Consider the following 17,488-nt stretch of genomic DNA (forward strand, 5'->3'; position numbering starts at 1 on the left):
CGCTGCTGCTTAGTGAGAAAACAGCATCAACAGATCAAATTTTAAGTCCCGAGATACCAGAAAACTCGCCAACAATGCCAGAAAAAGTAGCTAGATTTGTCGCTAGTCACTTTTGGGAAAATACGTCATCAAGAGGGTTTGGAATGTCGCCAGATTTTGCGTCAAAGTCGCCAAGTTAGCAACACTTGACATGGTTTTCCTCCATTTGTGCATATTTTTTATTTCGATCCTTCTGTTTTGATATTATACTCTTATCTACCAGAGCTACAGCGGTAATTTCAATGTAATTTCAATTCAGTGTTCCCTCGCTATAACGCGGTTCACTTTACGCTGCATCGCTATTACACACAGTGTAGCATGCTATTTTTTTTTTTTTTTTTTACAGATTAGGAACGCATTGTGTTCTGCGTCCTGATTCGCTAACGGAGAACCTGCATTGTCTTCTGCATCCCGATTGGCTAAGGGACTGTAGACCATCAGTCAGTCTCCTCCATGCCTACAGAATGCATGCAGATTGCCAAATTGACATAATTGTTCGATCACTGGCAGCGTGGCTCTTTGGTGCTATGTACTTGCAAGTTTTCTGCCCGACATAACTCACAATGTCGACTAAACGCTCTGCACCAGGCACCTGCAGTTGCGCCCAAAAGGTGATGCTAACCATTGCACAAAAAGCTAGAATTCTGGACATGCTGAAGGAAGGTAGAACTTACACAGCTGTTGGAATAAATGAATCTTCGGTTCGTACCATTAAGAAGGAGGAAACAAGGATGCCAAAGGGGCTTTAACTGTCCGCAACAAGACCACGGAGAGGCCGCCTTTGCGGATGCCGGGGCAGAGGCATACGTGAACAAATTTAAAGGCATCATCGAGGAAGATGGATATAAGCCTGAACAAGTTTTTAATATGAATGAATTTTGGAAACATATGTGATCCGCGCTTTCAAGGCCCTCTCTGAGAAAAGTGTATAAAGTGTGTAATGAGGCGTTTTACAGCCTTAAAACATATATAATAAACGAAAAAACATATCCTGTAAACAAAAAAACATATGCTGTAAACCAGGAAAACATATAAAATAAATGAAAACGAGGGAACACTGTATTCCAAAAAAAACCCCCAATGGGTGCATTTTGTTGGTTGCTGTGGTAGAATCCAAGTTTTATACAGCCGTGCTTTTATTTTGAAGCACTGAGCAGAAAGTCACTGTGTGCACTTTTTAATGCTGTGAAACTAAACAGCAGTTTTGTTGTCGTCATTTAAAGCTGCTCAGTGATGATGACGCTATCGATACTAAAACACGGGCCAGTCTTCGATCGAAATGATCCCTTTGGCTCTCGACTTTCACGTTGACAAAAGCAGTCGATTGTATACGTCGATGTCGACTCGAGTGAGCATTTTTTGGTAGTAAGAAGAACACAGTGGACCGTCACTTGGTGAGTTGGTTGACATAAACGGGGTGTTGACATAAACTGGTTCCACCCTGTACTATAGAAGGTATTTCACATTTGCAATTACAGAAAACTGAACATTGCTTGCGTGTTTACTTGTGATGTGGCCACAGACATGAGGACAATGGGCGGTAATAAGGGATTTTCTTTAACCTATGGAAGTTTGTTGACATGGTTTTCCTACATTTACGCATGGTTAAATGTTGTTAGTTGCGGACGGGGGGATGAGAAGTGATTTCAACAATACGGCAACGCATGTTGACATAAACCAGGGGTGTCCAACTCGTTTTCATTGAGGGCCACATCGCAGTTATGGCTGCCTTCATAGGGCCACTTGTAACTGTTAATATACGGATATGAATATAAATATAACCTCATGATATTATTACACAATTGCCCGTGCATTTGATTGTAATATTTGTACTAACAACGTGATAGATAACTTGCCTTGAATTGAGAAGTGAAGTGAAAATGTCAAGGTGACAAGCCGACCTTCAGGGATTTATTTTTGATAACAAAAAATGCTTGGAATATCTGATCAGATAACATTAAAGTTTAGAAAAACTGCACGCAGTACAATTTTTCCGTCAAAATGAAAGAATAAATACGTTTAAAAGGAAAAAGATGAAGTGCATTGTTGACACACATTATTCCCCGGCTTTTGCGGGCCACATAAAATGATGTGGCGGGCCACATCTGGCCCCCGGGCCTTGAGTTTGACACGTGTTGACACAAACAGACTGATTTTTCCACAGAAAGGACGCCTTTGAGTGTAAAATTTTATGTGGACAAAAACAATGGAAATCCATGGGCATAAAAATCCTAATCAGCGCACATAAAGACGACTCGCCTCGCAATCGCAGTCTCTAAATAATCCCTTGAGGGGATTATTTCTTATTAATTCTTATTACTAAAAACTGCTCAATTAAGTCGACTGACATACATGGGCGACCGTTTTTTATGGCGTCAATACAGTACCAAAATCTGCACACATAATAACCATAATCACTGCATGAAGACCACCATCGCTCACCGCTGCTCCCTGTTGTGAGAGCGGCATCTCTACTATGATTAATAAGAAGAAGAACGGGTTCCACAGTACTATCCACACCAACGTGGGATCATGAAGATTTTTTTTATACTTCATAATTCCAGGAGAATTAGACTCAAATTAGAATTTTAGAATTACAAAATTGTGCAACAGCCACAACTGGTGGTGCTCGGTTTCCAGTGTTCGGTGTTATGATGTTTCGTGGTTCGTTTACGTTTCGGAAACACAAGACATGCTCGAGCCCTATCTACAGCGTGCCCCAGCCCCAAGAATGCTGAAGACACACTGCGTAGCCACACTGATGATTAGTTAACTTTTTTACACTTCATGATGCCTCCAATGAAACACCATAGAAAAGGAAGTGAAAATGAACCATGGAAGTGAAAATGAACGTCATAAAAGAAGAGACACACCCACCAATATTGGCTGCTCGTTTTCTTTTCCTCGCACTGTAAACAGCAAAATCTTATCGTGACTCTTTTTTTCCCCCCAACAACAAATATCAGTAATGCATTCAATGTACCAACAACAACTCCTTTTGACCGTAGTTCATTGATTTGGAAGAGAATTCGCCAAACTATCTGCACAACTGTTTAAACGAGTTTCTGGACGGGAGCTGGACGCTGTGTTGACGTGAAAACACTTGAGGGTGTAAATGATGGACTGCCCATGGCCTCATCTCGCCTGTTCTCTCTGATCTCACTGTGTCAGCAGCAGGAGGAGGCTCACAGGCTCCAACTGATCAGTTATGTAAGCTCCTGACTTTAGGGCTTCACACACAACACCATCCTTTCGTCTCACTACACTAAAACAACGGGCAGTGTGACCATCACGTGACCATCACCGCGCAAAAACCATCCACCGCGCTTCTTCTGTTTTCGTAAGCACGACCCGCTGACAGTAGGACCGCATATGATGTGGCGTTTTTCATTTTCTCCCATTAAGAGAACTTGTTGTCAGTCCCTAATCGGACGGCGCCTTGCTCTGCCTCAGCTGCAGCATCACCAGGTTCATCCATTACATAATGCAACAATGCTTTCAGCGAGACCGGCTGCAGCCAGCACTGTGAAACATTTAAAAAGGCAGACATATTTTAGAGCAATCAAGTGCTGTGACAGAGCTCACGTTCGCAAATGAATGTAAAGATGTACCTATTATCCCAGTGCACGCACGGCTACAGCAAAAACCTACGCTAAGCAGACAATCTAATGAGCTTCAATACAAGCACAAACGTGGCTCAGTAGATAGAGCAGGTTGTCCGGAGACTGGAAGGTTTCCATCCAAGTCACTGTTGTTGCGTCCTTGGGCAAGACACTTCACCCGCCTTGCCTCCAGTGCTGTCCACACTGGCGTGTGAATGTGAATGAATGCTTGGTGGTGATCAGAGAGGGCCGTAGGTGTGAATTGGCGTCTAGGTTTCCATCAGTCTACCCCACGGCAGCTGAGGGTACAGATTATCACCACCGGTGTGTGACTGAGGAGTGAATGAATAATGGCTTCACTGTGAAGCGTTTGGGTACCTTGAAAGGCACTGTATAAATGTAATCCATCATTATCATCATTATTAAATCCAACTTAAATGCACTTGCGACTTTCTTTGTTGTTTTGCAGCCGTGATCAATAAAAAAAAAGCTGAGATCGGAGGTGAGAAACACTGCAGGGGTCGTAAGAGGCGGCCGCCACTCGTAGCACATAACAAGCTACTCAGCTAACTAGCTAGCCTCCAATTTATTTGCTCTCACTAGGGCTGCAATAACCGATTAATCGGTCGATTATTTTTTTTTTTAAACACATTTTTAATTTCCGCCTCCGTTCTGAAATCGAAGATTTGAACTGACAAAGCAAATAAGGTTGCCGCTTGAATATTCTGTTAAAATAATGTTAAATAAGAAAAAAAAATAGTCAAAAAGCTTCAGTAAGGCAATAAATGTGCACAAAAATACAATCATGATCATTTTCTTAGTCGATTCAGCTGAAGCTTGTTTAAGTGAATGGAGTAATGGGTTAGTCCATTGATGGAACAAATTAATGTGAAGCAAACACCTACAGTTAGTTGTTGGGCCCGCAACATATCAGAAAAGAGGCAAAAATGCCCATCGCCCATATCTGCGAATATGTTGTTTTGGCTAAAACACAAACATAATAGGTGTCATGATCCGTGGTGCCTGTCTGTATCTTGTTTTGGCAGACTGGCCTGGGAGGAGCCACCTGGTCACACCAGCAGCCAGTTAACCTGGGACGACTTCAGCCGTGCTGTTTGGTGCACATGTTGCCAGATTGTTCCCTGCTCCTCGTCTGACTCCTGCTAACTCCTGCCTTGTATTACCTCACGTCTTGCTATCTGGTACACACTTGCCGTGTTGTAAGTAGGCTACATTGTTCCCTGCTTGGTTTCTCCAGCAGCGGTGTGGTTTTTTTTGGTTATATTTATTGCTCTAGCCGTAACTGCTTGAGTTTCAGCAGTGCCCTTGTTCTTGTATTGTACGCGTGTCTCAGCAGTACCTTGGCTACTACAACATTGGTTTTAAATGCCTTGTTTACTCATATATCTACTATATTGGGTAATAAAAGTGTAAAGGTGACTATAGGGGTGTTATTTCATGTCTGGAGGGCTCTAATAATGTAAAAAAAACGTATTTAGAAGGTCATAAACAGGTTTTCTATGCTCTAACTACAAAAATATTTTATGTGCAGATAAGGAATCCTACTTTGCGGAAATTCACTTATCACGGCTGTGTCTGGAACCAATTAGGGATTACTGTACATCTAAAATAGCTTATAATAATATCCATGTTGTATGTTCCTAACCAGTGTCTTTTACGCTGTCTTTCCTGTGGTTGGTGCTCCCTTCTTCCATTGCATGTTTATTCATGTTTGTCTACTTATTTGATCTATTACCAGTGATGGTAATGTTGGGAACAGACCTCCATCATCGCTGCTGGTGTCATAACCCACCCTCATTCCCTCTACTCTTGTACAACCGCCGCACAGAGGCCTGGGTTCTGTTCTGTGATGTTTTTTTTGGGGAATAATTTAAGTAGCACACCCAACGCTTGTTGAGATGCTGTCAGGTAATGTAATGTAATATTATTTTTTTTTGGCCATCAGCATGGAGGATTACTATCCAGTATCACTTTAGACTTGCTCACTGTGTCGTGGGATCCTTGCAGCTGCACATTTTGAATGAGGCAACAGGTTTGCTTCCCCCGATGAATCACTCTCGCTAGGCTGTAAATGTTTAAGAACACTACCAACATGTTTATCCCACCAAGGCTGGAGTTACCTAACAAGCTTCATTTCCATGTCACCGGCAGTGATGCTGGGCGTCAGTTTTGAGGATGAGTCAACAAAGACTGTAAAGCAGAGCGATATCAACACGGCGTTTCTCTCTCATACTTTCATTCATTTGCGGCAGCCACAAATACCTTTTGGACCGCCACAAATAAATTTGCCGCTGCCTGTTCACCCTCCTGAAAACCTTACGATGCCTGTGAATGTAGTTTGTCATTCCCACTCTGTACAGCACATGGCGTTACAACTCTGCTTCTGAACATGGATAAGAACACGTAGCAGGAGGGATCAGCGTTGTCTACGTGGTGACCATGTCACTATACTTGGTGAGTATTCAGACCTCTCTAGATTCAAAAAACCAATTAGCAACAAATCTAGCGTCTTTCATGTTTTTTTTACTTTACCTTTTGTCTCACACATACATGCAACATGCAACTCGCCGCCACAAATAGATTGCAGCCCTGTAGAAAACACTGGAACAACCCATTTTCTCCTTTGACTCCAATAAATAACAGTTTCCGTCCATGTTGTTCATTGTATGCCAATACTTAAAAAATCATTAGCTCATTTCACATCACTTTTGTCATTTTCGATAGAATTCAAGGCCAGGGACACTAAAATAGAAAGTAGGAAAAAAAATGAGCCTTTTCCATAACTTCAAGAAAAAGGCAAAGTTACAGGTGGTCTGTGGGTCGGTCTTTTTAGATGAATATGTCCGAAAACCAGCCAGTAAGTATGTGATCACCGTTTGCCTCAAATACCGCATACAGTCGTCCCTCGCCACTTCGTGGTTCGAATTTCACGGCTTCACTCTCATGGTTTTTCAAAATAAGTAAATTTATAAATTATTGCTGTTTTTGTGGTGGACTACGGCTCATTATTAGTCCAAAATATGCATATTTAATCACATTTTACATAATCCTGGCCTAAATTAAGCATTTTAGAGCAGAAAAATGGCTAAATGAACAAAAATGCAAATACAAGGCATTCAGAAGATGAGACATGTAGTGTAATATCTGTGACTTGTATGTGCCTTTAAAGGCCCAGGAAGTGACGTATGTGACATCAGCTAGCTCGAGTTGACTGTTTAGCTGAGTGTTAGCAGTGTTGAGAGTGTTGAGTTACTGGTGTGAGTTGTTGCCGACAGCAGCTCCTGTGTGAATGTTCACTGCATATATGTTCTCCGCTTATTAATAAAGCAAATGACATTACAGCAGTATTGTACACTGGTGACCCCTGGTCTACCGTATATACTGCGATTGGCTGGCAACCAGTCCAGGGTGTACCCCGCCTCTCGCCCAAAAGCCAGCCGGGATAAGCTCCAGAATACCCCTGCGACTCTAGTAACGACAAGCGGTATAGAAAATGAATGAATGAATGATTGTCTACTATACTGGGTAATGTGAGTGTCCAGAGGGCTGCAATAACGCTAAAAAAGTTTTCTAGTCTCTCATATATACGGTATTTGAGGCAATTTTGGGTCACACCACATGTCAGATGGTTTTCAGAACCCACCCTCCCCCGTACAGTTCATCTTTACATTTTAAAGCACACCTGTGCATGAATTATGCTGTTTAATCAGCGTCTTGATATGCCTGCCACGCCTGTGAGGTGGATGAATCATGAATGATGAATGCTCACTTAGACAGATTTGTGAACAATATTTGAGAAAGATAGGCCTTTTGTGTTCTTAGAAAAAGATCTTTTGAGTTCAGTTCATGAAAAATGGGAGAAAAACCAAACGTGTTGCATTTATGTTGTTGAGTGTGTATAGTAATCCCTTGTTGATTGCAATTAATTGGTCCCAGACCCGCAAAGTAGGATTCCTTCTTTATAAATGCAATATGTTCATAGTTATGGCGTAGAAAACCAGTTCACAATCTGGTAAATACGGCTTTTAACATTATTAGAGCCCTCCAGACATGAAATAGCACCCCTATAGTTGCCTCCACACTCGTATCAGTGACAGGATGATACAGCCAAAGTGTGTGAAGGAGAGGTATCGCAGGTCTTTCCTTCCGGTAGGTGTCAGATTCCATAACAAAAACTCCACAAATCCTGTACGATAACCATGCAATAACTGTGCAATAAACTGTGCAATAAATCAAGCAATATCCATACAATTAACCGTGCAATACACCTACTGTATGGCTTGATCAACATGTGCACAGCTATAAATAGTGTATATAACTTTTTGATTTGTACTACCTTTATTTTGCACTTTCTATGTTCTTGTGTGCTTTTGTACTATGCTATACTGTGCTCTTGTAGTTTTGCTGCTGTCAACCTAGAATTTCCCCTTGTGGGACTAATAAGGCATATCTTACCTTATTACACAATATAGTAGACATAATCAGAGTAAATAAGCCATTTAAGACATAAATATGATTCATGCTTGTGTGTGTTGCAATAAATGTGTTCTGGACGGGTGGACAGGAAGTGACATTTTGGGTTCCGAGTAGTGATCGACCGATAATTGGCCGGGCTGATGTTATCGACTGATATTTGGTATTTTGACACATATCGGCATCTGCACTTTTTTTAATCCGACGTGTTATTTTGGCTCTGATACACCGGAGCCTCTCTGTTCGCAAACTGCGAGACTTCCAGAGCGTGAATGAAGCTAGCTCGGTTGGCTTAGCTTAGCAGCGCATGCCAGTGCGGCTGTGTGTGTGTGTGTGTGTGTGTGCGACTCAGGCTGTATGAGTGTGTTTATAACATGTTGTGTTTCACCACTTGGGAATGTAACGGAGCGTTTTACAATGCCCAGTGACGTTGTGCAAGTTCTGAGTGCAATAAGAATGGGAGGCACGTCTCTCGCATCCAGCTGTCTTAACCGTCAAGACACATTCTCGACACACAACACACTTCCGGCCTTCAAAATAAGAGCTCTGTTTGCCGCATACGGTCTTAATTGTGTAAACAAAATTAGGGTGTCATAACAAATATTTGGAATTGCATCGGTGACTGCCTCTTCCTTAACCACAAGCACAAACACTATTGCAATATTTTTTCACGTACAGTAATATGTTATTAATTTGTTATAATTAAATGTTTTCTTTTCTTCTTTCTATATTTGATTATGTAAAACTTATTAAACCTAATATGAAACATTTATGTGGCCAATGTTTTCACTTTTGCTGCAAATGAATATCGGCTCCAAATACCGGTTATCGGCCTCCTTGACAACTAAATTCGGTATCGATATCGACCCTGAAGAAAACATCATGGCCACAAAAGTAACTTGCGTTATTATAATGATGATTCTAATGATTATTGTTGTTATTGTGCCTGTTGTGAGATAATACAAACCTGCAAGTCTGGTGCTTGTCTCACCTAACAATTACTGACACCTAGTGAATACATTCATTTTCTCTGCTGCTTAATCCTCATTAGGGTCGCGGGGGTATGCTGGAGTCTATCCCATCTGACTGCGGGCGAGAGGCGGGGTACACCCTAGACTGGTCGCCAGCCAATCGCACGGCACATATCAATGTAGAATACTACATTCATTCATTCATTCCTTGTATATGTATTGTAGTTCATTTAGCCACTTTATGCTTGAAAATGCTGAATCATTTCTCATAACATCGTGTATATTTTCATTTATTTAGTCGATCCTGGCTCCTAGTGAGGACAAGTGGTATAGAAAATGGATGGACGGATAGTGGGGTCCTAATCCTTTGTAATGATCTCATGCGGGCCATCTTTGATTTTATTTTTGGAATAACTACCGAGCTGCGGGCTGCAAGTGGCCCCTAAGCTGGAGTTTATATTTTCAACTCATTTCATTTAACACTTTACATTACCACGAACCTTACAAAACAATTACTGAAGCTGCTTTTTCCCCGGTTAGCAATGAGCATATAAATACAACTGATGATCCTGAAAGCAAATCTACTTAACGCTGCGCAACTGTCACTACAATTCTTAACTCTTAATTCTTTACTCTGGGTTAATGAGCTTTTTGGGTCATTTGTATGCAAAAAGTGCTAATGAAAAAAATGTGTAAAAATGTACTATGCACGGTAATGAACTGAGCTGAAAAATAATATGTGCTTTAACAGCCTCTCTCCTCTTGTAATCACATAAACACAGCATTGAAAGGAGTCCCGAACACAGGAAATAATGAAAACAGCAATATGTAGTAAGTCCATCCATCCGTTTTCTATGCTGCTTCTCCTCATTAGGGTCACGGGTGGTATGCTGGAGCCTATCCCAGCCGACTTTGGGCGACAGGCAGGGTACACCCTGGACTGGTCGCCAGCCAATGGCAGGGCACATATAGACAAACAACCATTCACACTCACATTCATACCTATGGACAATTTAGAGTCTCCAATTAACCTAACATGCATTTTTTTGGAATGTGGGAGGAAACCTGAGTACCTGGAGAAAACCCACACACTCCACGCGGAAATGCCCAACGGGGATTCGAACCGAGGTCTTCCCGATCTCCTGACTGTGACTGTGTGGCCAACATGCTAATCACGAGACCGTGTGGCGATGTAGTAAGTCAATTCCGTAAAATAATTTTACACTGGTTTTTGTACATACACCCCGTAATGGAAAAAAATAAAAATAAAATTTCTTTTCCTAAGTAACATAAAAAAATATACCTCCAAAAACATAAAAAAGTGAACATGTTAATGCCTTCAAAGTAAAAGTTAGTATTTTGTATTAGTATTAGTTTTGTCAGACAATTTCCATCCTCCCATTTTTACTGGGAGTTGGAACCTATCCCAGCTGGGGGTCTGCCTCTTTGCTCTTATCAACCAACTGGAACTGGGGGCCTGCAAGCTGGCCCTGAGAGGTGAATCAGAAATCCGATTGGCTAAAAAAACAGTCCCATGGCTAATAGTGTGTATGTGACAAGGGACCAGCACTCCTGATTCTGAAGGCCCTGGGCAGATTACATTGATGTGGCAGCACACTGAAGCTGAAACCTGACTGTACACTGCTAGACCAGTTGAAAAATTGCAAGAATTTACATTTTGCACTATTGGATCTTAAGGAGGCTCTAAGTAGAGCTTCAAAAAGCAAAAAGAAGAAAATGGGAGTGAGACAAAACCATTATGAGTAAGCAGTTCCGGGGCAGACTTACCATTAGGCAAATAAATTTTTATTTTGAAAGAAAACAACCCTTTTATTGTGTTGTTTTTGTTGTGGTATAGTTGTTTAGATATTTGAGCTGTCACAAAAGCAAAAAATTAGTGCGTGAAATGTATCTAAAGCTGGTTTTCTCCCTTTTTTAAGTCGGGAACTGATATATTCCTGAAACTTACCAATGTTCTACTGCTCATTACAAAAGAACGGTAAAAGGTACAAACTAACTTTTTTTTTCTGATGAAAGATGGGAGTCTGCTCTTTCTTTTGGTAGGTTCCATGTTTATATAGCCAAAGAACACAATATTCTGTATGCCTTGGAAGATCAGTCAAAATAGTCTAAAATGGCCGGGTACTGAAGGAGTTGCCTTTTGAAAAATAGCTGGGACGAGTTGATATTCTGTTTAACTTGCCAATAAAAATAACAATAACAATAAAAATAAAAATAAAAATAAAAAGTCACTGTTTTCAGATAAAATTATTGAAAAATATGTTTTGCTTTTGCACAGACACTGTTTCAAAAGTACAGATGTGGCACCGTTATCAGTTGATATCTAAATGATACCCAACCTAAAATATGAGATGCAAAACTATGCAAGGATAAAAAAGTGTATATGCCTTGAGATATCCATATCTGACTTCAAACTCCTGAATGAGACCTCTCAATGCGTGCAATCTTCGAAAACTCCCGTGACACCGACACAACGTATACAATTTCCTGCTCCCCTTCGTTGCCTTCTGACCAGTCAAAGAGCACACTGCAAAATTCAGCTGCTTTTAATTTTTTATTCAGCTCTGCGCTGATGGTCTGCGCGATGGACTGTACTGTATAATACGCGTGGTCCCTTCTCGTGAGTGATACAGTATGCCGCCTCGACATTGACTCCAAGCCTCGTGAATATCTTCCTCATATGAGCGCATAGGATGTGCATTTTTCAACTATCCTCAGCAGTACTCAGGAGGTAGAGCAGGTCGTCCAGAAACCGGAAGGTTGGCGGCTCGATCCTCGCTGTTGTTGTGTCCCTGGGCAAGACAGGGTGGTGGTCGGAGAGGCTACAGCGCAAATTGGCAGCTATGTTTCCGTCAGACTGGGCTGCTGTGGCTACAGATGTACATTACCACCACCAGTGTGTGACTGAGGAGTGAATGAATGGAAAAAAAAAACATTATGTCCCTAAAAATGTGATATGTGATGTTAGTACCTGTCTTATTTCTTATTAGTTTAGTTTATAAGTGGTCCTCGGGTTGTGAACGACTTTTATTCCTATCCGACTGTGATATAAGTCGAGTTTTAGTTGAAAGGTATATCTACATTGGACTTAAATTGACTCCTAAATCACTCACACTCTACACAGAACACATGAAGGACATATAAAACAGTCACAAAAAGATTAAATACCAGAATTAAATGAAACGGTAATAAAAAAAGAACAACTCTGTACTTTTAGAGGCCTTTCTATCTTCTTAAAATATTGTCCCAGGCTAGTCTGGAAGGATAACCTCTTCTTCTCTTTCCAGATTTAGCAGTCAATAATCTTTATCCTTAATGATGGTTGCGACAGTCGAGCTGTTCGGACCCCACCAGCAAAACGTATACAATGTATAGGTACTCACCACGAATGAATGATAATATAAGATGATGGAGGAACAGAGTCATGTAGAAGTTTCACTTTTGCGTCTCACAGCAATTACAGCGCATTCAAAGACCCCCAGACAAAGTGTGAAATCTCAACGCTTGAAGAAAAAAACATTATCGGTGAAGCATCAAGACATAAACATGGAAAAGTCTCGGTCTTTACTAACAGCGGTACATGTATGCTTTACATTTTATCAGTATTATCATGTATTTATTCATTATCATCGACCTATAGTGAATGGGATGTGTTTTCTGCTGAAGAAATGGCTTATTTTCTTTCTTTTTTTTGACGAAAATCCGCGAATTGCATACGGTGACTGCTGATTCGCAAATGCGCAGGGATCCGCGATAATATGCAAACACACACATGTGTACACTCGGACATTCGGGCTTGCATAATGTTTAATATCTTCTCCTTTTACATTTTGAATCATCAGCTTTATGAGATCATTCAACATGGCACGGCGCAATGCCCCGAGGCTTTTAAAACTCTTACTGTATGCCCATGACTGAAAAAGACATACAAATATAATATAGTGCCGCAGATGCACGATGGGAAAGGACCGCGTGTGCGTATTACGGCGCAAGCAGAGTGCAGCATGACTTACACAGTCTAATCAATCTAGCTGATGCGGTTATGAATCATTCATGACAAACAAAAGCCGACGACTTCCTCACTGAACTTATCAGCGGCATCAAAGTGATACCATGTCATGATATCTTGAAATGATATCAGTAAGGATTAGATTAGATTACGTTCAATAAATGACACACTCCAGCAAAACAGTCATTTATGTAGTAGCCACTGAGTCTATATTTACTTTTGTTCAATTTTAATTTACTTACTTTGACGCAATTTTACAGGGGTCAGGGAAAACCTTCACAGTTATTATCGGCGGCCTGTTTGATAATGTTAAATGAACTTGGAAAGATATTGATCTGATCGGTTTCTTTGTGTTTTGTCAGCCCTGGTCTTCCTGTCAGTCGATTGGTTCTGTCGTTTTCCCTGGTGTCTTTCCTCGGCTCTCTCATTTACTGTCATTAGTCCCTGTGAATGCAGTGTGGGTGGGACAATACAGTGGAACTCACTTAAGTCGACAACCTGGCAATGACGACCAACTCATCAAGTCCCTGTTGATTGTGTTCTTCTTATTACTCAAACGCAGTTGTTGTGAGTCAGGGCCAGCAAAGCCTTCACTGCTGGCTTAACCATGATCACAAGCACTGACCTACATTTGTAACTTCAATTCTAGTATTTCTTTCATGAAATTGTATGAATTTATTCCCAAAAGTCTAGCATCTTCATTTAGGAGCATGTTTCTTGGCTGCACTGATTCCAGTAGTGCATGTGTATGTTAGATATGTTTGTCCAATCAGATTTCAGCTCCTATGTGTCGCCATATCAATGTAATCTGCTGAGGGCCTTCAGAATCAGGAGTGCTGGCCCATGCCACATACACACTATTATCAAGGGGGCTGTTTTTTTTTTTTTTTAACCTGATTTCAGCTTCGCATCCAAGTCCTTCCTCTGCCCTCTGATTGGTTGATCAGAGCAAAACTGATCAACAACCCAGATTACGCCCACAATGACTGACTGAGGAGGAGAGCTTGACATATCTGGTGATGAGTAGATGTATTTTAACTAAAAATGTTATGCTTTGGTCATGTTTTTAGATAAATATTGAGTCTGAACTGCGCCAGGTGATAACTTTCATTTCTGTTGGGAAAATGTATGCAAAGACAAAGGGTTCAGTGATAGTATTCTATGGCGTAGTGGGTAATGATCCCACTGTTAGTATTCTATGGCGTAGTGGGTAATGATCCCACTGCTTGAAACAGTGGATTGTAGTTTGAATCCCAGTCAGGGTGAATGGCAACATACAGAATATTTTATTATTATCATTATTTTCTTTTACAATACTGAACCCCACACTGTCTGCAGAGAAACATACTGTCTGGTTAAGTCCCCACTGAAGGCCCAGGTACCACATGTACCACCCGCCGGTGCTAAAATTTTGATTTCGTCGACGTCAACATACGTGGTAAGCCACTTTTGCGACACGTTGACACGTGTGAAAGTATTGTTACCATCCTCGTTGTCGCAGCAACATAAATACTATGAAGTTACACAGCATTAAAACATGCACACAGTGACTTCCCGATCTCCTGGCTGTGTTGCCAACATGCTATCCACTTGGCCACCATGCGGCCGTCACAGTAAGAGGATGCAAATAACTTTGGTCTTGTTGAGAGAGCCATCTGCCAGGGCTTGGAAGCTAAACTTACCATTCAAAATACCCTTTTCTTTGTCCATTTCTGCTCAATATTTGTTCCCTCTTATGGCTCAACATCAACTGCAATGCCGCTGTGATTTCTCAAACTACAGTGTGGCCCAAGGGTCAAACATGACGTGCGCACGTGAATCACGGGTTTCAAAAAAAAAAAAAAAGCCTCATTATCATCGCGTTAACTGTGACAGCCCTGGTATCAACATTTAAGCATGTTATGCCTTTTTGCTCCTTTTCCCCCCATTTTTGCTGTTGTTTTCTTGTTTAAATGTATTTTTAGAACATGAAAACGAGCTGCACGTTGCTTGCATATGTCGACAACCGCTTATGTCAACAGTTGCTTATGTCGACGTGAGTCAGCCGGTCCGAGGGGCGTCGATATAAACGGGTTCCGCTGTATTAATAATTGTAATAATTATTAAATCATTATCAATGACACACTTTACACAAAGCTGGCATGCAGGCTGTTTTTTCCCACACCTTAAATATGATATAACTTCTTTGCAAATCTGCAAAAATATCAAAATAGACGAGTCATCAGAGGAACACAAACTCAGGAGGTGTAAAGCAAATGGAATGTATTTGAATAGGAAAACATGGCCGATAATTTGTGGCTGACATGTTTTGAACGTGGATGATCACCCCCACCACAAAAGCTCACGTTGCACAAAATGACAACCGAGGCAGTTGCGTCACTCACAGCCGGTGACGTCACAGTGTCGGTTAATAATCCGCAGCTCGATGCGGCTGATCAGGTGTCGTCTTCCCCACAAAGAGCTTGGACCACCCAGTACCGTCCCACCCTCCCCGTGGATCTCGGTGTCCTCTGGACCGCAGTGTGGATGCTGCTGCCATAACCCGGCACTGCTTCAGACATCACGGCACCACACACACACACTTTGCATCCATGCACTCCCTTGTCCGCCCTTTTCCTCCTTACCTCTCGGATGGATGTTCACTCGGTTATTAATCCATGATCCTCACGTTCCTCCCAGCGTCTCCTACAGGGCCAAATCAATATGTTCTATTTCCTGCACGGTTCCAACCGTGAGGGGCATTCAGGTGGAGAACCGAACCTCCTCCTCCTCTTCTTCTTCTGCGTGATCACATATGCTCTAAAACGCGACCCTGTTGTGTTTCCGGTCGTCCTCCAGCAGCAGCAGCAGCACAACACAACAGTGCTCGCGTAATTTCTCCACGCACACACGCACACATGCACAGGCGCAGAGAGCCCCGTGTCATTTAAAGAGATAGCGGCAGCTGTGCCCACAGCCTCCTGCTTCTTATGTAACCTGAGCAGGAGCTCCTGGTGATGGAGCTCCATACGGTCCAGACACGCACGCACAAAGGTAGCTGTCCCAACGTGCACGCCATATGTCTGTAATGATGACTTTACTATAAGCACGGGGCCAGTGGCGTGCATAGACAGTCTGGGGGAGGGGGCAAGCACACACCACAATACTGCACAATCTGAGACCCAGAAATCCATTTTTGTCCTCTGTAAGGGACAAACACTTCACAGCCTTATTTTAAATGCAAAAGAGGGGGTCCAAAGTGAGGCTCGCAGACCATTTTTAGGCCGCAGCTCTTTTTTAATTGGCCCTCGACATATTGTGAAATTAATCCGAGAAAATATACCTACATGACCTACCCACATACCGACATTATACCTGACATACATTGAATCATTTTTAGCTAGGGATGTCTAGCTGATATTGGTATAAAAATGATCAGATCATATCGGAATCAGTTTTTCTGCCGATAATGATAGAAGACCTAATCAAAGTATTTAAAGATGTTGTGCTCCACAGAGCAACAAGCTCAGTATGTCCACGGATCTGGAATTAATACTTCTAATCTTCAATCGGGAAGAATCACACACAGCATTTTGGTGTTTTTTCTATAACTTGCATTGCATCCAATGGCATCACGTGTTCATTACACAACATTAGTTTGATCGAGGGACAACCTGCTGCCTGTATTGGTATTAGATAATATCGGTAATGTGAGTAATGAAGTGCTGGATGGTGTCGGATATTAGCCATTATTGAGCATCTCTAGCTTTGTCATCATTAATGTACAGAATGCACAAAAGAGGCCGCAACGTGGCCAAGTGGTTAGCATTGTTGGCCGCGTCGCCAGGAGTTCGGGAAGACCTGACTTTGAATCTCCGCTTGGGCGCGTCTGTGTGGCGTTTGCATGTTCTCCCCTAACATGCATGTATTTTTCCAAAAACATGCACATTAGGTTAACTGGCGACTCTAAATTGTCCATAGGTATGAATGTGAGTGTGAATGGTTGTTTGTCTATATGTGCCCTGCCATTGGCTGGCGACCAGTCCAGGGTGTACCCTGCCTCTTGCCCAAAGTCAGATGGGATAGGCTCCAACATACCCGCGACCCTAATGAGGATAAGCGGCATAGAAAACGGATGGATGTATCAAAGAGGCAATGAGGACTTCCTGATATTACTGACACCACAGTAGTATTGGTATAAGCATGATGAGATCAATATATTTTTGTGCTCTTATATGTTAATGTTCACAATTATTTTGTTGCCTTGTTCAAATATTTACATATTGATTATAAACCCAGGGAATCAGCACTACTTTGCTCAAACAATCGTACGTTGCAAAAGATAATAATTGTGTCATTTAGCTACATAGTTG

General features: G+C 41.8%; 1 protein-coding gene across 1 annotated transcript in view; it reads right to left on the reverse strand.

Moving 5' to 3' along the window:
* Window positions 1-16,050, reverse strand: part of fbxl16 (F-box and leucine-rich repeat protein 16) — a 40,603-nt gene extending 24,553 nt beyond the window's left edge. Inside the window, exon 1 of the mRNA XM_054758894.1 lies at window positions 15,761-16,050. The gene's annotated coding sequence lies outside the window, so the exon portion shown is untranslated. The remainder of the gene's footprint in view (window positions 1-15,760) is intronic.
* Window positions 16,051-17,488: the final 1,438 nt, after the last annotated feature.

Source organism: Dunckerocampus dactyliophorus, chromosome 18, assembly GCF_027744805.1.
Source record: "Dunckerocampus dactyliophorus isolate RoL2022-P2 chromosome 18, RoL_Ddac_1.1, whole genome shotgun sequence".
In the NCBI taxonomy this organism is placed as follows: Eukaryota; Metazoa; Chordata; class Actinopteri; order Syngnathiformes; family Syngnathidae; genus Dunckerocampus; species Dunckerocampus dactyliophorus.